The 25,114-nt window shown below is 38.7% G+C and overlaps 1 protein-coding gene across 1 annotated transcript in view; it reads left to right on the forward strand.

The window, feature by feature from the left end:
* The first annotated feature begins 1,859 nt into the window (after positions 1–1,859).
* The window catches only part of ME1 (malic enzyme 1), a 236,160-nt gene continuing 212,905 nt past the window's right edge, over positions 1,860–25,114 (forward strand). Inside the window, exon 1 of the mRNA XM_013948848.1 lies at positions 1,860–1,879. The gene's annotated coding sequence lies outside the window, so the exon portion shown is untranslated. The remainder of the gene's footprint in view (positions 1,880–25,114) is intronic.

A 25,114-nucleotide genomic window follows, 5' to 3' on the forward strand; every position in this document is an offset into this window, starting at 1 on the left:
GTGGCAGTTTGTTGCCACAGAAGCCCTTTTGTTATGTGGACCAGTTGGAGTTGGTTATTGTGCTGTTTGGAGGATGCCGTGACACAATGCTGACCAGTTAGACTAAAACACTGAATGAAGCAGACCTCTGTTAGAAACCCTAGCTTTGACGACTTGGAAAAGATGCAAGAACTGCAATAAATTGCATCATTTTTTTAACAGTGCACACAGTGAGGATAAAGAGGACAGTGACAGCATCACTCGCTCAGCAGAACTGTGCATAGGACAACGGACTATCACAGTGCAGGCTGGTGAGGTAGCCACTGATTTTAAATTGTGTATAGGTGTACAAGGGAATGTGGTGCCAGAAACAGGGATATTAGCAATGACTGCAAAGTAGTCAACACAAGAACTCACAGATGAAAAAAAAAAAAAAAAGTGGGATGTGAAACTCTGGGCATCTAGTTGTGACCTGACTTTCACAATATGAGTCTATGAACTAGATTTTGGGGTAAATAACAGACTAGAAGAAAATACTTTGTAATAGTACAAAGAAAAGAAGTTCCCATTTCTGAGTTAAAACTTGTTAAGCTTGGGGTGAGATCAAGAGAATGCTTTTGTTAGAGAGGCAGCAAGCAAAAATAAATGTGGAAACGTATAAGGATACTACCTATAGGAGAAAAGCTCTGTAAGGATGGAAGTGAATTAAGAGCCTAGCCAACATGTAAAAAGACATGTACTTTTCATGTCCCCCTACAAGAGAGGCTAAAAAGGCAACCAGACAGGCTCGTTGTTCTGAGATTCATGTATTTAGTAGAAGAGCAGAGTGAGTTGTTCACTCATCATTGCTTAAAAAAAAAGCAAAAACTAAAACTCTTACCTGATATTTTGCATCGTGGAAATTATATAAATATATACAAAGGGAATATTTTCCTCAAGGAAAATTTCCACAGGGAGAGGTATTTCTGGAGATATGTCAGATGGCAAATATTTTCGTATGCATGATGTGCTGACAGGTTGCAGGCAGGTACTCTAAGGAAAAAATATATATATTTCTGTGAGCATACCACTTTGAAAGAAACAGTTTCCTCCGACTGACATTCTCATTGTGCTCAGCACACAGGCAGTTTCACTGGAAAATACAGTGAATTGTGGATGGTATACAGAGTTCTAAGATATCCATAAATGACATTTTGATGTGAGGGGAAAAGAGTAGAAGTACATGACCAGAGACTCTGGAAAAAGTCTGATTTTGCCTGGCTAAAGCTGAGCACTAATTCTCTCCCCAAGCCTCTAAATTCCTATAATGGAAACTGCATACCTCAGAGGAACATTAATAGAGTGATGTTGACATGTTAGATAAAATAAGATTTTAGCTACCATCAGCATGATGGACCCAACAGAGGAGTACAGGATTCCCAATCTCACTATTCAAACTAGCAGAGGGTCAGTGTGAGTAAAATGCACATCTTAAAAAGAGTCTGAGAAATCAGAGGACTTAAAAGCAACATCTGTTACCTGAGATAACATGACATTGGGCAAGTCCATGCTGCTTCCAAAGAGGTACTTCCAAAAAGGAGCCTGAAGCAATCTTCCTCTAGAAGTATGGTCAAAAGGAGCAGTTACAGAAATTGCATTTTCAAGAGCTCAAAAAGAAATGGAGATGTTGGCCTAAATCCATGGGTAGTAAGAAATACTGTCTTTATTTACGTGAGGCCAGTGTTAACTGAAGGTGACCATAAACCATTTACCACCATCACCAACATGCCCAGGAGAGTACAAGATTAATTTTTCCGCTACAGCTGCATGATTTATCAACTGAATACAAACCTGAGAGAAAAACCACACCTTAAAAGAACCTTTTACTTAACCACATTGCAGAACAGGATTGCATCAGAAGGTAAATCTTTTTGTTTACTCTTAGTAAACTGTAGTTATGAACTAAGATTTGAAGAAAATCTGGAGATGCCATTTTAAAATTCCATTCACAACCCCAAAAGAGCTGAATGTTTCTGCTAAAATTATTAACAGTTTAATAGGTTGTAATGTTGAAATTTATAAGATTTCACTTTAGACTTCAAACTTAATATTCCACAGAGGTGAGCACAGACATTTTATACCTCTCAGAGCCATAATTATTATCTGCAGACTAGGCAAACAATGCTATAATCATTGCCAAAAGCCGCGGTGGATGCAGCGTTGCGGTTGCCAAGTATGCCTTGCTGTTTTCCAGAAGGTGTTAAGGGTACATTTTATATTTGGGTCTCTGAAGCTGGCAAGAGAAACTAGGGCCAAAAACCATCTAGGACACATTTTTGATGTAGCTGTACATCTTTTGTTTCGCCACCCCACATAGCTTTCTCCTGTTTATTCTGTTCTTATATGCTCCCTGACCTGTACTGCATTAGACAGAGATGAGTGATGCAGGATTCAGCCGTGCTGTTAGCTGAGGGGAAGTACAGCTGCAGCTAGAATGATAGGGGAGCTTCTTTGTGGGCGATACTGTGCAGGAGATTCAAGCAAATACTCATAACTGTCCTTTTTGGCTCAAAAATCTCTACATATTTCTAATAGTTTTAAAGCTGTTTGTAGGTTTTCAGCTTGCTGCTGGAATCGTTTCCACATGCTAACAGCCCAGTGAATAGTTCAACAAGGAAAGGGAACGCAGAAATGCTTCACCCTAATCAGACTCTCCTTTGCACCTTCTCAATATCCACTTGTGCAATAGTATTAGTGCATAGAAGCCCATATCCTGTCTGTCATTCTGTCTGTGCTACTGCCCTATGGATTTCTGAAGGTCTAGTATCATTCTCAAGAGGTTACAGGCAGCAGTGTCCTCCAAGGGAACCCACGGATAAACGTGAATAGATACCGAGGGCTGGTTTAGCATGCTTTTGAAAAGCCTGACCTAAGTCTGACCTTTATCTTAGTCAAGACATGTCCTAAAACTCTCCAGCAACCCATCTGCTTTCACTGTCACTTGTTACGCTCCCTTGGTTCAGGCAAGGTACAACCCTTCGCAGTCACAAAGAGGCTTACTGGTGCCTCTCTCAAAGGCATATTACTGTGACAAGGGAAAGACAAAAGGAGCAGGTTACAGAACACATTTTTTCCCTGTAGCATGCAAATAACTGACAATATATGTTAATTGCCCTAGCAAAAAAGGAGATAGAAATTAGAAAGCATGTGATTGTTGCACCATTCAGATGTTGTTTGGGAAAACTGTAAATTCTGGAGTAAGTTTGGAGGCAAGTTAGAAAAATGAGCTGACTTAACCATGACCTGAGCTGAAGTTTTTGGAGAGAAAGTTCTGCTTCTATTCTTTGCTGCCTGAAAGCTCTCTAGTAAAGTTGTCGAGCTGTAACACTCAGGGAAACATGCAATGCAAGCAGTGCAGAGCAGGGCACTAATAATAGAGCGAAGCTGTTTACATCAGACTAGTGCTTTCAGAGGTGTTATCTAAACCACGTCAAATCAACAGTAGTATATTGGTAGCTTTATTATTCCAGCTCACCCACGCTTTCCATTTTGAATGACATTTTGAATTAAGCATACCACAGAAACCACCTTTGGTGGTATCTTGCACAGCTCGATTATCTCATACCAGTATAAGATTCATCCCAGCTGATATATTTGGTCTGCTTGCTGGTGCAACTAATAAACTGGGAGAGACAAAGCCAAAGCCAAAGCAAGACAGTGGAAGGCCTTTTGTTCACTTCACAGGCCTTTGTGTCAGGTCTCGAGAGAGAAAAATGGTTGTAGAGATTTAATAACCACACAGATTCTCTTCCTCTACCCATTACAGATTTTGGCTCCTGATTAACTCCAGTCTCCTTACACACTTTGACTATATTAAAGCAAAACAGATGCGAGGAGATTGACTTCAGTATGAATTTCATGCAAGTTTAAATAAATGGAAAACTATAGCCACAACTTGTAATGGAAAATTGATACTCATCTTAAGAATTATCACCCATCCACATACCTCTGCTCAGCCAAGATTTTTAAACTAACAATTGCACATGACTCAGTTACCAAATCCTTATTAACAGTGTGTTTACACAAAGCTCCCTGCGGTGGGGTTTGTCTGTCTCTCGTATTTGTGCAGACCTCACCTCATTTTCAGCAAAGGCAAACATTTGCACACGTTTAGATTATTACCAGAAGTTGTGGAACTGCTCACTGGATAATCCTTCTCCATCTCAGTAAGCATAACCTGTTTGTCTTCATCTGTGGCTTGTGTCTTTCCACTTCATTTTCATGAAGGCGCTGAAGATTGCTGCGGTGCTGCCTCCTGTCTCCGCCTGTAACATCGTTCAGGAGCTTCCACTCAGTGTGTGTTTGAGCAAGCACTGTGATGCTTCCTCTGCTCTCCCATTCTGTGACACCTTGAGAATAGTCATCACAGGCTATCGATGGGCTGAAACCAAGCACGCAGACTGTTAGCATTTTACTGTCTTTCTGCAGACTCTTTTCTGTCCATATCCCATGTAAGATATGTATCAGCAGGTGACTGTAAGGCTGGTTCAGGATGGAGATCCTATAAGCAATAGTAATAATAAAGTAATAATAATAGTAAATTAATAAATTAATTTTTGCAGCATGGGATGAAATGCAGATAAGTGTAATACACTGTTTCAGTTGCCACAATAGTGTAGTTTGGAAAAGATTTAAATAGGTGCAGTTACTCGGCTTATGCCAGTAGCTATTCTGTTTTAATCATAATGTACTGATAGCACTCTGTTGCAGCAAAAACTCTGCATATCGCTTGAAAATTTTGATTTTAGCAATTTATGAACTGCCTCTAAAAATATGTCCTCAGTTGAAAGTTGCCATTCAAGCTACAGCCTAGGAGCAGTCCTGTTTAAACATACTAGTTCAGATATTTTATCTAAGAACACAAAAGATATCTTTGCTGTTCCACAGACTGTTTTTTTCATTTTTGCATGTTCAGAACTGACTTCAGTGACATTATTCTGAATTTCAATTATCTCTAATATCAGCTTTTCAAAAATATAGTTTATTTACTGTGCATCAGCTTTGCACTTCCTTGCCCTCTGTCGGTGAGTGCTGAGGAGCAGCTGGAAGTCACTGACTGCAGTCTCAGAGATTAGAGAAAGGACTACAGAATGCCAAGAGCATCTGGAAATGCCCAGCCCTTTGATTTATTTGGGCAAATAAATGCTGAAGGCTATATGCCTAATTTACAGGCTTACAGCAGAACAAAATGCCCCTGGCCTTCCAAGTTAAACAAGCACCTAGCCAGGAGAAAGGCTTCCAGTTTGCTAACAACAACATAAATGCAAGGGAGTCTTCTATGACATTGTAAAACTCTTCCAGAAGGTGAGGGTCCCGTGTCAATGAGCTCCTCTCCCCATTCGTTTGTAATTCCTTGTTCAATTTTATTTCCCTTTTTCTCAACCCTGGAAGGCCTGACAGTGTTTACTGCAGCCCACGATGGGTTGTACAAACCCCCGAGTGGCCAGGTGAAGCTACAGAGGTATTAGCGTCTCAACTCTCTTGTACTTTTCCTGCAAGAACTGTCAAATCACAGGGGAAAAGTTAAAAAAGGAAAGACTCAGGCTGGTTGGCTTGACTGGGGCTTAGCACATGACCAGGCCCAAATTTTCCAAGGTTGGATGCACCTGACTTAGGACTAATGTGTTTACTTTGCTGCCTGGAACCTGCTGAAAATCTGAATAGGGATATGGCAGGCAGCAGCATTTAGAAAGGGGGCATCTACCTTCTGTAAATGCATTTAATCTCCTTTGAAGTTCATTCAGTAAATTATTCAAACTCCCCAAGCAATATGGTTACACAGGCCTAGAACAGGAAAACCATTGTCCACATGTTGGCCTAACTGTATGTGTAAATGGAGCATTGCACACTTAATACATATAATGTATACATTTGCAAAGAAACCCAAATAATGCAGGCATAGGCTATCTTTAAGAACGTTAAGAGCTCAATTTAATTAAGCCATTTGGTTCATTTCAGTTCCCCATGGCACAGAAATACATTATGCGTTTACTAACAGAGTGATGTGAAACTAAAGAAACAAATGTAATGGGTCAATTTTCCAGATAAAGTTCACTACAGCCCTCTAAATCTTTTCAGATTATGTGTACAAGCAGAGTCCATCACAGATGCAATTATGGATGCAAACGGAGCGGAGGTCACACCACCTTCTCCATAGGAAAATTCCCCTATGGAAGTACACTACTCATCCAGATTATTCACTGGGCTTCAGAAGGCAAAGTTTATTAAACAGCAATTGTTAGCAATTGTCTAATATTACATGAATGTGACTCAGGTTAAAATATGAAGCACAGAGAATACAATCCAAAGGGAATAAGATAATACCAATGGGCAAATGCAACATCTTTTAATTATTCTAGCATATTTTAGCATAGGCACACTTTGTTGACTTCAGCAAATTGCATTCCTGCTTAGTAGCATTATTATCTTAACTCTAAAATATTCAAGTAATATTTTCCCAAATGAGTTTTATTAGAAAAATGTTACGATATTCTCAATGTATCGTATTTACTTCATTTTTTGCTTTTTTTTCTTTCATTTTCCAGAAGGAATTAGAAATACTGGATTCAGTTCCACTGACTCAACTCTTTCTAGTAAAATGTACAGAGTTGCAACTGGTTAGTCTCAATTTATTAATTCTAGAAATGGGTCTTTTTGAGATGAAATGCTTTTTTTTATGAAATGCTCCTATTTTGCTTCAATAAATTATTCTTTTTCACTTCCAACATATAACTGTAAAAGAGATAAAAATTAATGAATTACTGCCATGAGCTACTAAAATAGTAAAATACTTTTGGATAAAGGTTTTAATCTGTAGAGTGGGCCAAACTTTTCTCAGCTAATTCACCTATTTTTTTGTTACTGAAGCCCATTCTGCTATCCAAAGAATAATCCAGTTTTGTTAACATTTGCAAAAAGCAAATTCCATTGCTTTGTAATAAGCAAACCTTACTAAACTGACAATATCACTAGAAATTTCAATAGTCTCCTTAGAAATTAAGAAATTTTTAAAAATTGAGTTTAAATTGATATTGAATCAGTAGTTCAGTAGATTAAAAATGCTATATGGTTACATCATTGTTTGGCCAGATCGCCAAACTAAGAAAGGAGGCAACCAAATCACAGAAGTAAAAGGAACAAAGAATTATTTATTATTAACCCTGCATCAGATGATCAAAGAAAATCAAATCAAAACCTTCTTCTTCCTTCATTTCCATCTAAAATATCTTACACATTGCAGTGAAATTGAAGTAGCTGGCAGAGGTAATTTCTACCCATGTTGATTTTAGGCCCTAGCAACAGATATTGCCAAAAGTGGTAAAATCAGTTTAGCTAGTCTTACACAGCCCAGTAGTTTCTGAAATTACAGACTCAGTGCTATTACACAATTACTTTTTAAATCCCACCTTTGTATTAAACTTTTTTTTTCCTATATACGCTGCATCTGAGCTGACCAAGTTATCACTGAATAGATGTTTCAGTAAATAATGCTTATGTTTCTGCAGTAGCAGCTCTGAATGACTGTACTTTCCTCAACGAAGAAAGTATTTGTTGATTCAACAGAAGAACCATTAACACTGACATTATTAAGGAAGATTTTTAAAAGTATTTACATATTTGACTGGTCCTCATGACGAAAAAGCTTTCCATCAAACACAAACACAGATAAAGAATGGGGTGGGGGGGAGGGAGAAGAACAGGAAAAATAAGCTTTGTGTGTTAGGGTTTTGTCATCCTTCTGCTACATTGTACAGGACTGTGAGCCTGCAGTGCAGCACATTACACTTTCAAGGCTGCATAACCAAAAGTACTTCTTTGTCTTTCTCAAGTGTTTTATATGATGAATCTGAAAAGTTTATATGTTTCAGACATTGCTGATTGATCAAGAGAGCATTCAGGCCCTTATTTACAGGCAGAATCATATCTTAGAGGCCAGTTGGAGAGCATGTGTGCTCTTGGGACAGTCACTTCTCATGCAGATAGAAAGTAGTTATAGAAAGTTGCATTCAGGGTGATTCATCTGGGACGTTCACTACGGCAATCTTCTGGTCTCTGAACACGGGGAAAAAAGAGAAGGAGGGAGTGTGGGGCTGCCTTTGCAGAAAAAGGCCTTCTGCCTTCAATTACTGGTTGATAGCCATATGATGGAGCATCTCTCTTATGAGGAAAGACTGAGAGAGCTGGGCCTGTTTAGCCGGAGAAGAGAAGGCTGAGAGGAGATCTTATCAACGTGTACAAGTATCTGAAGGGAGGGTGTCAAGGGAATGGGACCAGACTCTTTTCAGTGGTGCCCAGCGACAGGACGCGAGGCAACGGGCACAAACTGAAACACAGGCAGTTCCATCTGAACATGAGGAAAAACTTCTTCACTGTGAGGGTGCCAGAGCACTGGACCAGGTTGCCCAGAGAGGCTGTGGAGTCTCCTTCTCTGGAGATATTCAAAACTCGCCTGGACGTGATCCTGTGCAACGTGCTCTAGGTAACCCTGCTTGAGCAGAGGGGTTGGACTAGATGATCTCCAGAGGTCCCTTCCAACCTCAGTCATTCTGTGATTCTGTGATTCTGTGATCTACTTTGGGTGTTAATGTCAGGTTTGGGCCTTCACAAGCTCACAAAAATAGCTGCAAGCCCCATCATGTCTTGTCATTCACTCCAAAAGCATCTTCTGTTCTCTAAACACACTGGAAATAGACTGAACAAAGCCACTATCAATTGCCCCATCACAGCACCAGGCATGAAAACTGAGGGAGCCTCACTTATCTTTATACAGTGTGGCTTATACTCAATTAAAAACAGTGAACTAGTAGCAAAGATCTGCTTTTACATTTTGTCAGCATAAGCTCTATATAATAAAAAATCATTAAAGTATAGCCAAGGAAAAATTCTCATTTGAGCTATTCGTCTCACAGCCTGTTACTATCATAACTGTCCATTTTCCAGTGCATTCTTTAGAAATGAAATTGCACATGGATTGAACTCATAATAGTTTTAGCATCAAAGAATAAGAGCTTATAGAACTTACATAGCTACAGTGTGTCATAAATCACAGCTTCCATAGAAATGTTAAAATAACTGAGCCAATAGTATCATAAAGAGTTTCTTGAAAATGAATATAATAAAACTAATTGTGTGCAGTAGGCTTCATTTAAAAATTAACAATAGATATCTCTTCCATTTTGTTAAGACTGTTTTAATACCACTTTAATGCATCAATATGAGTGTATGGGAGTAAACAGTACCAGTTTCAGACTCCTCACTGATATTACCGTTCATTCTAGTGACTGTTCTCAGTCAACTATTTCAGTACAAACTAACCCTTAACCTTAACCTGATACATCCCTTTGCTTATGTATTTCTGGTAAAACAAGAATCCAGTATTGCAAACCCTTTTCTTCAGTAGAATCCCATGTTTTCAATTTTGATTGAAAACTTGAGAAAACTGGAAGATTGAAAAACTGAAAGATTGAAAATCTGAGAGATACATACATAAGCTACATCAGGACTGTCAATACCTCCGACACAAACTTTCCATATGCTTGAGCTCTCTTCATCCCGAATTGCAGCAAAGTCTCTAAATATCTTTCATGAAATTTTATCAACTTTCTCTGTATTTCCTCCAGAAATTGGATTTATCGATGGAGGAGAAAAGGGACTCATGCTGAGTACTCACAATATTGTGTAGTTTTGTCTGCTCCCATCTGTTGTAGGGTGAGACGATAGTCCCTTTCTTCTCTCTGGTGGCTATCAAAGGAAACTGTTTGACTAGATTAGAGACAGGGAAAGATAGCAAGGCATATGGCACAGAGCAGAGGTATTAACCAAGGCTTCTAAGGGTCAGTGCAGAGCAATTACATGAGGTTTTTTAGCTCTGAATCTGTCAAAAACCATAGACGGAGCCTAGAAAAGATTAGTCTGAATAGCTAAAGTTACATTTTCTGAATACCCTTCATAGATGCCAAACTTTTAGGTGGCTAAATTTAGATGAGGTAAATCCAGTTCTCAGTATGGTCTCAATTCAGTAGTGCACTTAATCATGAACTAATTTAATACAAATGTCTCCCACTGATGAAAATGAGAAGGGGCATAGACAGGTTTTTGCTGGATCAGGAATATGAATAAATTAAGGATAATTCTGAACTCTTGTTTTCTTGAAATTATATCAAAATTTTAGAATTAAAGGATTCATAGAGAATAGATATTTCTGCTAGATTAAAAGAAAACAAAGCAGCAAGGTGATAGTCATTGTTTAGACTGTTAATACTTTGAGATAGTTGTGATCTTATGGGGAAGTGACTGTGTATCCCTAATTAAAGGATTAAAGTCCAAAGATTTTTGAATTATAATCCAAAAGCTCAGTTTTGTCCTCCTGATATCTGCTTCTTTTGCTTTTAGGATAATTTAACCCATTTCTGTAAATGGGAGCTTTAACCAAGATCTTTACATAAAATAGAATCTCTCTCTCCAGGAATTTTGTCTTTTATGAAAGACAGGATGCAGGTCTTTCTATCTTTTTTCAGAATATGTAGCAGAGATTGTATCTTGAGAATAAATCTCCCATAATAAATTTAAAGATTATTGTTCTGCTTTCCCATGCCATTACTTTACATTTCTATTTCTAGTAGAAAAGAGCTGATTGAAAGGAGAAAAATTCCAGTACTTACTTAAGACACAAATTCCTTTCTCCCCTCCAATAATTACAGAGAAAACTGAAATATCAGTGTTCTGCGCTGTCTGTTGTACTCCTTATCAAACTGTGTATCCAAATTCATTGCAGGGACACTGAAATTTTGAGCTTTCATATTTTCTAGCTTAGCAGAAATGGCAGGATTTCTTTTTCTTTTCTTTTCTTTTCTTTTCTTTTCTTTTCTTTTCTTTTCTTTTCTTTTCTTTTTTTTTTTAACATTTCTCATGTTAGTTTTGTATTGCATTTGTTCCTTTCTGTTTCACACTGCTCTGGAATTCCAGTACAAGATAATCCTATGCACAAAAGAAAAACAAAAGTAGAACTTCCCATGATACTGTAACTTTTGCAGATGTTATGCTGTGAACTGTGAAAGGGCTATATAAACTTCAGAAATGTCATAACATCCAGCTGCTAAAAAAAGAAAATCAAATAGCAATCATTAGTTTATAGGCATATGCAGTCATGTGATTTTGGGGAATGCAAACCATCCACATAAATGTCACATATGCTTGATGTGTTCTTACAGAAATTAATATGATCAGGATTAAATACAGAAATCTGTAATATATCCTATCTGTAATTCTTCCCATAGTACAATTAATTATGAGGAAGAAAGACTCTTCTTTTTGCCATTTCACTAAAGAAAGCTAAGACTTGACTGTATTTACAAATAAAGAAACTATCAGATCTTGGTGCTGTAGCAATACATATATCATAGCTGAGAGCAAGGCACAATATGGGTATGTATAGAGAGTTTCATGAGCCATTTTAACCATACAAGTGTTTTACACAATAACTGTTCCTTTAGCTGTCTCTGTGGGCAAGTATTTACTTTCAAAATTTTATTTGAAATTTCAGGTTTCAAATGAAAACAGCATTGGTTTTAATCTGAAGTTGGAATACTTTCCTATTCTTACTGCATCAGGCTATCAAACTGTTTCTCACATAGTAGTAAATGATCTGAAATTATATGAAAATACTTTCATAATTAAGGCCTAAAGCTGAATGCCATTTCTCAAATGTTTCAACAACTTTTATTTTAATGAACTAAGTAACTATAATTCTGTTAATAGCTATAGAAATTCTAGCAGGGTTGTCAATGATAGGAAAAAATAATAATAGTACAGTAATTAAGCAGACAAATTACATCAGCAAATTAGGACCATTTTCAGGTTTGCCAAGAAAAACTGTGGATAGCAAAATTAGATACTGGATCAAGCACTGAATGCGGCATAGCCCGGCACAAGGGAGTCAGAGAAAAGTAATGAGCCTGGGAATCCTGTGCCTGAGAATATGGACGGGATTAGTGAAGGCTAAAGCCCATAAGCAGGCCTGCTTGAGAGGAAGAGGTAGGAAATTCCCCCTTGTCCCCAGAAGAAAGAGGACTTGTAGTCCTGGAAATTTTTGCCCTGTTGTTTTGGGTTAGAGGCTGCAGAGCTGTATGGATAATGAAGGAAAAGGAGCGAGGAATTAGCGTCCTTGTACAAGGTCAGCATCCCTGCCCTGCCAGAAGGGGAAGGGTCTGCGAGGGCTGTTGCAGAGGGTGAGCAGGGAGCCGGGGAACCTGAGTGCCTGGAGAGAGAGAGAGCAGTCCAGCCCCCTGGTGCCGGGATGTGAGAGGGTGCCGTTCCCAAGGTTAGCCTTTGCATTTGGTCATTCATTAAAGAAAATAGCCAAACTCCCATTCAAATCACTGAGAGCAAGTTTAAATGTTGCCTTTGCTTTTAGCTTTTAGCTTATATGCTCTGAATGTTGCATTCTTCATTCTCAGCTGGAGGCATGTGCAAAAATAAATTTGGTGGTTTTCAGGGCATTTTTCTGAAGTTAGATCATAAACTTTCCTGGCAATTTAGCTCGTAGAGATGATGTCTGGAGACTGATGTATCAGGTCTCTCTGACCTGAGAAGAGATCTGATTACCGAGGGAAGAAATGGGAAAGGTTACCAGCGGCAGCTAAGCATTCCTCTGAGCTCCCCTGGGGCCTTCCATTTTACAAATGGAAGTAGCCCAAGTCCAGCTTGGAAGGGGAAGGGGAACATTTTCCTTCCATGAGCAGGATCCCTTTTCGTTCAAACCCTTACAATGTAAACTAAATTCAAGAACGGGCATCAGGAACAAATCAGGTACCCCAGACACTGTTTGCAGGTGATACTAAGTTAGCCAATGAAGTAAAGATGAGGGCCACTATGAAGAGCTGCAAAAGGCTATAACAAGTGTGATGTGAATGATACTCACTGAGTATACAGGTAATAAAATGGTGGATAAAATCCAGCAGAGATTACTCTAGAGTGATACATATGGGACAGAACAATTTCAGCTTTATGTATGCAGTGATGGGCCCTGAGCTGACTATTACCCTTCTGGATTGAAATCTTGCAATTTAATTAGATATTTCTATGAACATGTCACCTCAGTGCTGAGCAGCTGTCAAAACAGATAGAATGTGAGGCATTATTAGGAAAAAATAAAGCAAGGATGGAAAACAGTAAAATAAAATAAAGTAAATCTAAGATGTGCCCACATCTTGAATACCATATGTAGTTCTCTTCATCCATCTCAGAAATGATATAATAAAACAAGAGAATGGCAAGAAAGAGGATGCAAAGTATCAAATGGGTTCCACGTAAGAAAATGGAAAACTCAATCTAGAAAACAGTTGACCTAGAAGAAAAAGATAAAGGGTTTTTAAAATCCTGCATGGCATGGAGATAGAGAAAAGGGAATGATTTTTCACTGTCTTTTCTCAAAGACATCGCATGAAGCTAGCAGGTGGCAGGTTCAAAATAAACAAAAGGAAGTACTTCTACATGCATACATAGTTAACCTGTGAATCTCCTTGCCACATAATGTTGTAGATGCTAAAAGTTCAGATGAATCAGAAGTGGTTTGGACAAATTCATGGAAGACAAAGCTGTCACAGGCTGTTAAATGCAAAAGCTCAGTTAGCTCCTGAGCCAGAATTCACTCAGGAGCGTGTCCTGGGAAGTATCACTACAGTGTTTTCTAGTAGCCAATCTTTTTGTTTTTCTTCCTGGACTAACTTTTACTGGAAGCAGAAGAGAGACAGAGAGCAGAGTTTTCCTTAAAATGGAAGATGTCTATTGACATATATAGATTTTAGATATAAAAACACTTCACTCAGTAGAGACATAAGAACTGGGACAGATGATTTCAGTGAGTTTTCTCAGAAATGGGACAAGCTGCATAGAAAGACCAGCTCTGGGCACTCTGGAAGGAGAAGGCACATCATTTTGCCACAGAAGGTCACATGTCTTGATGAGGTCCTGTGAATCTTGAAGATGTAGCTCCAAAAAAAGCCACCATTTGTCTTTTTTTTTTTAATCCAGAATGAGGCCTTTTATATTATTTTTTAACATACATGATGCCATGAATTCACAGAGAATTGGTAGCTTCTGTAACCACTCGGATATTATCTGGACGGTGAGTACTTAGCACCCTTCAAAACAGTAGCTACCATTTTAGGAGCACCCAAACCTGTAGGTCAGAGCAGATTCAGAGGATTTCAGTGGAGGAATGGCTTGTTGCAGGTTCCCAAACATCCCTGAGTATCCCCAGGGGCTGAGGGGTGTAGTTCAGGGAGAGGGCAGAAGACACTCTGTGCCCTGCACAGATTTAATGGGGAGCTCTAGCCAGCTGAGGGGAAAGCTGAACGTGGGAGGGTGGGTCAGACTACAGTTTAGGACTTTGGCCTCACACTTCAGTTCATGTCTGCTTTTGATGATGAACCTTTTGACTAGGCTCTATCATTTTATCTTTATTAATAGGGGGAACTATATAGGGAGAATAGGGAGAACTATATATTAGGGAAATAAAAATAAATAAATAAACATACCTCAGGGGAAGTTATCTGGGCCAGTCTCTAGATACAGTCTGAACTGTGCATAGCTCTTTTAATGAAAGAGATGTTTCTAATTCTTCCTGGAAACACAGCTCCCACTAAAAAGTCAAGGATCGAAAAGAGAAGTGCTACCTTCTTTAGGGAGTCACAATAAATACAGTCATTAAGCCTTGATGCCTGCAAAGAGAATCACAGATTCAGACCTGCGTTTGCAGAATGCCTCACTGAATGAGACCAACAGCAGTGCAGAGATTGCCTGTGTGGAAAAATCAGGGTTTGTTTATTTGTCAAGTTAGAAGAAGATGAGATAGTCTCTCCATTTATACTGCCTTTCCCATAATGTGCATGACTTTCCTATCTGCTAAGAAGATACTCAAAAAAATCCTAGATATAGGGGAAACAGCCCCTCTACTGAAGAAGTCAATGATAAACTTATTTTGTCCTTAATGGAAGCAAGAAAAGATCCAATATTGTGGGGTCTATGGGTTATTGTCTGTTTGTCTTCCCACTTCAGTGTGGTTGGCAGCCAAGCAATTTACTTTGAAGTCAGAAGTTTAACTAAAATGCTTAGGACTACCAAAATTTATAAAACACAAACATTTAATATCTATGTGAAGTGTGTAATAGATGTGGAATATATGAACACTTCATAACACTTGAACTCAGCAGCCTAAGCTAACTGATATCTACAGACTATAGATACAGACGAAATCTGCATAGTTGGACTGGAGACTCTTTAGTGTTCTTAACTTTGCAGTGATGCACATTATGCTGTTGAATCCTGCTGGCAAAGCAATATCATTACCAAGCTGAAACACTCAGCACATGGTTTAAATCGGTCACCACTAGGTGTTTCGTAGACAACTGCAAAATGACAAATATTGCCAATATAAACAAATTAAGGAAGTGTGGCGTTTTAAAAAAGCCAAGATGTCAACATTACTGTAGTATTATTGATATTAAACTGGAAAATACTAAAAGCCTGGCATTTGCAACCCATCAGTTTCAAAGCATCAATTAATTCCTTAATTTAATCCCTATGTAAAGTCGCAACGCAGTAGTTGTTACAGGATTAATACTTATGGCTTCAATTTTTACTTGTACTACAGAAAATCAGCATCTAACTTCCTGGTTAACTTTTTTCAACTTTGAAGATTCTTTGACAAAAAACTGTGAGAATGACAGTTTTCCATTATTTTAGAGAGAAATTTTGTTTCAAGTTTAAGGGCAAAACCCAAAGAATAAGGTTTAAGCTTTTGGAACATGAAGAAAATGTGTTTTCCCAGACAGATCTTTTCTTTATGACTTTCTTTGATCAAATACATTGTGTGTTCAAATAAAAATGTTGAGAAATTAAGTCTAAAACAGCCTATTCACTGTATATGCATATAGCGTATGCTTTTGCTAAGGAGCTTAGGTATGCACTGGATGTGGGGATGAGTTTATGGTGCTCTTGAAGAGGGAGTTTTCTAAATTCTCCTTTGAGCTTTGCCGCTAGCTAGCTGGGCACCTCTGCCAACTCACCTCATCTCTGCTGCTCCGCTTCCTTTTCGTCTAACTTGAGCTTGTGCAGAAGGTGAATAACATGCTTGAGCATTTTGCTGAACAAAGGCCTTTCACTTCAAGAGCCTTAAGGCAGGGACTGTATCTTACATGTTTTGCCCTTTTTGTCCAAAAAAAGCCTCAAATGTGGCTAAGGATTTTGGCTGCTGTTGTAACACAAATGGATTACAAAAATCCCCTTGTACAAGATGCTTCAATACCCAGGCTGAATGACACAAAACCATGCCACCACTAAGTACAGCATATCCCTATACCTTACCTACCTGCCGGTTCCTCCGAGCGCTGGCTGTCACCACCAGGTCGGTCCTGGGGGGATCCTGCGTTACTGTGGAGCAAGCTGGAAGTCCATGCTTCTGCATTCCTAGCAAGCTACATCTTATATACCTCCTGGCATCATTTTCATAATTCTTAAACTAATTACATTTTCATTGCTTCTACAAAATGTATTACGATCCAGGTGTTGCTACATTATGAAGTGTTTTTGTAAGTAGCTTTACACTCATTTGTCAAATAAATGAACTTGGCAGGTTTCTTAAAACCTTAATTTTTTCTTTTACTAGCTGTAAATTCAGTTGTCCTCAGTCAAATGGAATCTTAAATGCTCTGTTGGACATTAATCAAATCATATAACTAGAGGAACAGGAACTACAATAGGATTTCAAATGACTACAAATTGTCAGGATAACATTACAAATGCTTTCTTGTCACATGCCCTAAGATTACACTGGCAAAATGCCTTCTTATTAGCCCTGTGCCTTATCGTCCAACTGGATAACCAAAACCAAACCTTACATCTCTGAGCTGTCTCACTTAAAATAAGCTAGAAAAGATGAACGGGTCAATGTATGTGTGCAAATATGATTACAGGATTGGAAGCTTCAGAGGGGAAAATGTTACCCATCAAGACTACCAACATCACTTCACGCAGCTCTTAAGGCTACCATAGAGAAAGCTTCTCCAAACACTCAGCAGGCCTGACCCTGCCTAGGCACTCACAGGAAAACAAATAGTAAGTGAAGCATTACCAGAGACTTCATTTGTTATTGGGTGCAAACAAATTAGGACTTGTTAACAACATATTGTACTGGGAAAATGTAAGATGTCACTGGAAAACTGAGATGAAAACTGAAATTAGTCAGTTAGGAGACAAATGCCATCTCCACAGAATAGCTGGTAAATAACATCTGCAACCAGCTGCAGATCACTTCCTAAGAACCAAACCCCTCTGCAGTACTGTGCTATGCCTTACAAACTCAAATGCTTTTGGATGGTTTTTGCTTTTCATTCCAGCTCCTCTTGTCTGCCTGGCTCTCCTCACTCTAGTACCTTACAAACTTTAGAAATGTATCCTTGCAACAGGCCATATACAATGAGGGCTTTTCAGGAAAAGAACTGGGGCACAAAGTAGCTGAGTGACTGCTCATGGCCACAGGCAGATTCTGTGGCAGAAGCTCAGGTCGTTTTCAGGGCCTGAAATACAAAGCTCTTCTATCTAGAAATGTTTTTTTTAATTTAATCCCATTCAGCTGCTGATCCAGTTTACTGCATAGCCCCACAAACAGCTCCGGCAGCACAGGGTGCTGTGGATGCTACTTGCGCCCCTACTGCTGCATGGCAAACCATGGCGTTAGTTACTATAGTTAGTGCATCTACTGCTCTTTGTCTGTCCTTATTATATATTATATACCTATTCTGTAAGTGCGTGCCTATAGAGGTAGATCACTTCTAGAGATTATCAAAAGGGCACAACGTTCACTCCTTCCCTTGTGGCCTGGGAAAGGGCAATGGTGGTTTGTTCTGCAGGCAGCAGTTTACAAGGTTGCGTGGCTGGGAAGGCTGAATTAATCTCTTGGTAGCAACAAGAGTAATGTAGTGGGTGCTGGAGTGAAAACTGAGGTTTTCAGGTGCTCCTTAGGAAAGGATATAGAGATCCTGACTCCAGGGGAGAACAGAGCAAAGACAGGGGTTCCTCTTTCTCTCTGAAGTTCAGGCTTTGCATTAGAAAGATGTTTGAACACCAGTTAGATGATCAAAATCTGTTCTGTTTCTGAAAAACTTGTCCCCCTGAGTACCATACGAACTACAGTGGCATGGTGAAGTTCTCCTTTCCTTAAATGTAACAGAGCACATCTTTAGCACTTCCAGTACATTGAAATAGAGTTTACAGAATCACAGCAACTTTGGGCCAATTTTAGCTGGTCTTCAGTAGACGTAATGCAAGTACACTTGAAAGTAAAGTTTGGCTCTTAAGTGTCTATAGAACGTCTTTGTGTAAAGCCTGTATTGCTCCACTTCACAGTAAGTTGTAGCCAGTTTACACATTTGAAATAGTTTGTCGTTCTCTTCCTCTCACAGTTCACTGTTTAAGCTGCTATGCAAGTCCTAACTCTGGAAGAGTTATGCTGTCTTCTAAGGAAAGGTTTGCTTTCTGTTTTTACTCTAGTAACATAGATGTGAATCAAATCTGTCATTTGTTTTTCTGTGCTGTGTACATGCTTCTATAGCCTTAATTCAGAAATAATTTAGGAGTTATTAGCTATGTTTTTAGTGTACTAGGCCAAATTCCCTTGTGGTGATACGTGTGAGCAACTGTCCCATCTGCAGTGAATTTGTTTATTATTGCTTGATGAAGTAGTACTGAAGTTAAAATGTGGTCTCTGTATTGTTAATTATTTTAACTATTACTTTTATTTTTATTTTTATTATCAAATTGACTTTTACACACCTATACAGAACTTATTATAACCTTAGCATCATTACAGAGCAAAGCAGATGGGATATTGTAAACTGAGCTAACTTTAGGGTCCCCCAGTTTAGCATAACAATCTCTTCTTGCCAGATAAACAAAGCAGGAAGGATGGATAAACTCCTTTATCTGGGACACTACTCCGACAGGAGCAAAGAAAGAATGGTCCATCTTGGAGCAAAGCTTTATCCTGAAAACTGCTAAACACTGATCTTAGTCTGGCATCTACTAGGACTTTGCTGACCGAGGGCCCAAGTTTTCAGCACCTGGCTGGATGGAGCTCACAGCGAGGCAGCCTTTCCAGGAGACAGGATTGCCCTTGCTAGAAATGCGCCGGCTGTTTCTATAGGTGATTCAGTCAACAGGAATAAAATGGCTGAATATAAAGGCAGATTGCAAGTCTTTAATTCATGCAGAGTCTTTTAAATAAATCTCAATGTACCCTGGATTAAAGCTATGGCGTCCTGGAATCTGGATCACCAGTCCATTCAATATAAATTATTTTGAGATATCAAACAAATTTTTAGGAAGCGCAGGGAAAGGTCATCATGCTATAAATTGGTACAAATACCACCTACAGGTGTAAATGTGAAGATTCAGAAGTTAAACATCTGAGATGTGCTGTTCCTTAACCTCAAATGAAATAATAGAGCTGTCACAGACTATTAAGGAGTTGGGGTGGGAAGGGAAATGGTTTAGAGCCACTGTAAAGCATTCAGGTCTGGTTAAGACAACTGCTAACAACTTTAGGACATAAATAATACCTACTATGCTAAAACTACTATGAAGACATTAATATGAAGCAGTCAGAAAGAATTAAAAAGAAGAAACATGAGACTCAGTTGCAGAGTGGAATTCTTCAGAGAAGATAAAGGATATACACTTATTTCGTAGTGTTTTTCATATATAAAACATCTCATAGCTGCTTAAAAACACATTGCAATAGGTTCCATGAAAAAAAAAAGTGGTCAAGGGAAACACATTAGAAAGCGAAGCCAGGACTGAGACAGCACTTCCATTTTATTCCTTTTAAACTTCAAAATTAAATTCTAGTATGGAATGTCTTATGATTGTTATTAGATCAGAAATCCTTTACTTTCTTTTGAAAGCCATAACCGAACACAAAAAGTGTTTCCCAGATATTAAAAAGTGAGTTACTGCTTTCTGCATTCATATACTCTCAAATCACTTCACTTTTTAAACTTCAAACATTGTATATAACCCTCAGTAAGGAATGTGCACTTTGGTGCATGTGAAAATATTGGTTGAGACACAATGATGCTTGATATACTGCACATGCACCATTCATTAATTTTCCCTGACAATTTATATGCATAGCTGTTAGGTTATCCAAATATAAACTTGCACACACCCTGAGAGCTTGGAAGGTTCACACCCTTTTTAAATCCAGGCAACCTCTCTTGACTGTGAATTCCCATTTGGCCTCTCTGCTGGGCTTGCCAGAATGCTGAAGCTCAGCAGGTGTGGGCTTTCTGTAAAGTTTTCCCAGTGAAAGTCAAATGGGAAATTCTCAAACATGCAAAAATACAATACTCACGCAAATGTAGGCCAGATTGGGACCTCAGTTTGAAAACTCTGTGGGGCAGGGACTATGTCTTTTAGTATACACTAGCATAATACATGCCTGACTCCAGATCAGGGTTTTAGTTGCCACAGTAAAATAAATAATGAATGAATAGTCACTAAAAGATTCCCTATGTCATTTAAAGGTTCAGTGGCCAAATGGTTTCTAGGAGGGCCATAGGCTCATGCTGTAAATCAGAAGGAATTCAGGGTGCTCAGCACTTTGTACAGTGGGCACTTTTTTACTTGGTATGATGTCTTGCAATATGGAAGTAAAAATGTGCAGCTCCATGTTTCCAGAGAGGTGACGTGAAGACTTGATCTTTGCAAAATACTTTGGAGATTGAATGTTATGCAAAGGCCATGTGTTACTCAAACATGAGCTCTCATTGCATCTCTGTATTGTCATAGTATGGCATATTAATGACAGTAGTGCTCTGATGACATGGAAACTAAGTTTCTGACAGCTTCTGTTTCTGACCCAACCATAAAATGTTCTTAAGGCTAAAACTTAATATAAAACGGTCTGGCCTGACAGCAACTCCCTTATACCATTTGATTTCTTTATATGAGAGATTGTTTAAAGAGAAGTTAAAATCAGTATTTTATAATATGGAGGAAATTACCCTCCTACATTTTAGCTGAACAATTTTTTAAAAGCCCCAACTTTGGGCTTACTGCATGTCCCACATAGGTAATTCTTAGAACAAAAAATTCCTTTTGGATCTTTTTAGATCTGAATTCTTACGCGCACAGAGTATTTTCTTTGACTCAGTCTGAATAACTGTATTTCTATCAGGAAAGAAATCAAATTAGCTCAGTTTTGAGGCACACATGACCGAAGAAGTCAAAGCAAGTATGTAGTATAACTTTATTAGGAGGAAGACTGAATAATCAATTACAAGAATAAGAATTACAGAGAAAGATGCTGCCTACTCAGATATGTTTCATGGATGTACTGTATGGACCTTGACCTCCTGCTGTCTGCAAACCTCCTTGCCAATCCACTCTAAATTTCACTAGCTAACCTTCTGTCTGCATCATGCAGTGAAAAAAAATTAAATTCTGGGACTTTTGCACTGGAAGTAATGAAATTCTTTATTAATGGATATTCTTGTGACAAAGGGAAACAAAAAAAAAGGGGGGGGGACCTGAAACACTCTGGATGTCTGTTTTGGGAGGTAAGATCTGTCACCGTACAATGGAAAACTATTTCATGTGACAAGGGATAATTACATTTCTCTTAAACATATGTTAATAGTGCTGCCTATATCCCTTTTTGGTTTCCATACGTGCAAATCCACCTGTAGCCTGCTTTACCAAGCTAGGTACACACTAAATCTTACATATCCATGTCCTGCCATGGCACCTCAGCTATGCCATGATTTCAGGGCTCACAGCCCACATTTATTGTGCTACACTAACTGGAATTGCTTTAGGAATGGTGGGCAGTGTAAGAACTTCTTTGTCCTTCCTAGTCCTTGATGCAGATGTATTTTTAGGTATTTGTCAGATCGCCTTGTATTCAGTTTACTATTTGATTCTTTAAGTTTCTACTAGAGTGTAAACCAGTAAACTTTTTTGTGAGCTATTCCTGCTTATACATTTATGGTGGAATAAGCACCTGGTGAGACCACGAATGGCCTTTCAGAAGGAACTACCAACATATAAGACTTGAGAATGATAACTATTAATTCATGGCAGGCTGGACAGACATGAGTTCATAACTGCCCACAGTGTCTCTAGTACAGCAGAATGAGCATAATACAGTAGGATCACAGCGTTATGCTGACTTTAAATGACCAGTTGATTCGTAAGTGTCAGAGCAGCTGATTACTACAGAAGTAAGTTGCCGCTGTGCTCCGAAGGACAGCTCTGTGCAACTTCAATATGTCTTCTGCAATCCAGATTAGTGTTGGCCAACCAACCATCAGAACAGCTGTGGCAATGGGGGTTTGTGTGATTTGACCGAAGATCCTGGGCATTAGAAATACAATGATTTCTGGTTTTCAGAGAATGGGGAGCTCACATTTCATAGGGAACAACGATAATACTTGTACCCATAGTTCAGTTACCACAAATAGTGTGTTACCTGCAGCTTTTGTTCATCGTCAGGGCAGGTTCATGAGAGGTGATCTGAGAACTACAGAAAAGATGCACGATGTCAGGATGCTGAGCAAGTCTTGTCTTTTCTGACTCACAAAACTATGCCCTGATGTCAGAGATCTTGGCAAAAAAAAAACAAAAACCCCCCCCAAAGTTGACTGCATGCTCACCAGCTACAGGAGGGAGGTTGAGTGAGATGCAGTTTCAAAAGACCTCACAATACCAAGTGAGTGGGTAATGAAATGCCAGATGAAATTTAATAATTTTAATTACACATACACGATGAATGACTCTAATTTACTTAATATCACTTAGGAAAGAGGCCACAGAGTCATTGTAGATAATTCTCTGAAAATTGGCACAGAATTTTAGGGGCAGTGTCACAGCCCAGCTGTAAAAAAGTTGAGTGGAGTTTCAGAAACTATTTAGTCAAAGAAACTGAAAACAAAAGATAGCCTGTCACTGTGACATTGTATACTGTCATAGTATACTTGCATCTTGGATACTGCATGCATTAGAGGTCATCTCATCTCCAAAGAGTTTTAGCAAAAAAATAGAAAAAGTATAAAGGGTGGGCTGAGGTATAACACAAAGATTTAAATAGGCTATGACCCCCCAGTTTGGAAAAGAAGTTACTGCAGCATAAACTAACACAGTTCTCCAAAATTTTGATGATTGTGAAGAGTATAAACAGGTAATGATTATTCATTTCTCCTCATGATACAAAAGTAGGGGTCATCCAACAAAATTATCAGGCAAAAGCTGAAAATATGTAACACCATACATTTCCAAACAATACATTATTAATTATGAAACATGTCTCACCAGGATATTATACAGGCCAAAGCATAAGGGATTCAAAAAGGAATCAGATTAAATCCATGGCTTTAAATGCGATGGTCTGGCTATAAATTCTGGCTCAGGAAGTCCCTGGTCCCTGCAATTTATTGCCATGAACTGAGAGGGAATGCCAAGGAATGCGATATTTCTTATCATCTTTCCCAAAGCAACCACTACCCATTGCTCTTAAAAACAGGATATTGTGATAGATGGCCCATTAGTCTGACAAAGTGTGAGACTTCTCATATTTATATGCTTGCACATCAGACAAACTAGATGCAAGATTGTACTCCCCACAAAATGATTTGCGTACCAGTGGCTGTGGTTAATGTTGTCCATATGATTGTGGCACACTGAGCCCTACACCTATGCCAGGCTAATAGCAAGTGTTTTTGCATGCTGTGATTTCAGGGTACTGTGGTTGTAGGCCTGATACACACTATAGTCCTAGTTAGGCTGAGCCTAGGCAGCTAATTATAAAAAGATGCTTTCTGTGCCTGCATTCAGGTAACGCAAAGTGGTGGGAGATGACATGATTCTTTAGTGGTGGCATATAACGGAGGGAGAGCTCAAAGTGCAGTCATAAAGGGATTTGGTTTCAGGAGTGCTGCTGCTGTTCTCCTTCCCCCAGCAGTGCCTGGCTTTTGCTGCACGTTGCAGCACAGACTGCCCCGGCTCTATGGGGGTGGAATTTGCTTGAAATAACACTGTTTTTAAAGGGGATTATAGAAGTTTTGGGCAATGACATATGGGAAATTCATGGTGTGAACATTCCCTAAAGAGTTATCAGGACTCTACAACCAGTAATGGTAGGACAGAGTAACAAGTTGTGGTATGTAGCTTTATTAAGACATATTGTTCTCTCCTATTAGGATTAGAAATTTTTAGGGCTTTTTTACATTAACAGTCCTATACATGTTTTTAGCAATGTTTTTCTTCAGGGAATCTCTTCTTGCTTGTACAAATCAATAAAACAACTGACAAACTTCACTAAGAAGACATTTGATTATCTGCCAGGTAAGATAACTGGTGCTGCATAGTGATGTCAGTCCACTCCATGTACTCTATCTAGAATTTCCCATGTACTCTTACTTCTCCCTACAGCTGGTTTATAGCAAATTTCATTTAATTTTTCAGTATATTTTTCTCCCAAAATAAACAAATGTTGCCCTTCAACTGTTCCTCCCAGTTAATTATGTTAACTGGGACATCTATTCTTTAGACATTTTATAAAACACTGAAACTCTCATCTGAACTAGGCCACTAACTAATTGTTATGCGCAGGCAACAACATTGCATTATTTCTGAAATCTTGTTATCATTGTCTAACTGAAAATCCACATTAATGGTGAAATATCTTGTGCATGACTACTTTAAATCAGAAAAATCGCTGCTTAAACAAATTTTGTTATTTCTTTCTTTGGCCTGGCAGAAAAAAATGCAAATTTTTACAAATTAAGTTTTAGCAGCAATAGCATTAACAAACTGTAAAAAGGCACAACAAAATGTTATTTGGAAAACAATGTCCATAGTTGAAATGACTGAGTTAGCTGGTCTTAGAAATATTATCTTAGAAATACTGCATTGTGTTGGATTTTTGGTATGCCAGGTTACTGTTTTCTGTGTAGGAGTCAGATGGACATATCTTTGTTAGAAGTTTGTTGCCTGCATATTAAGGAATTAGGGTATGCATCACACATTTCATAAAAGCTAT

The sequence above is a fragment of the Apteryx mantelli genome, chromosome 3 (genome assembly GCF_036417845.1).
Source record: "Apteryx mantelli isolate bAptMan1 chromosome 3, bAptMan1.hap1, whole genome shotgun sequence".
NCBI lineage: Eukaryota > Metazoa > Chordata > Aves > Apterygiformes > Apterygidae > Apteryx > Apteryx mantelli.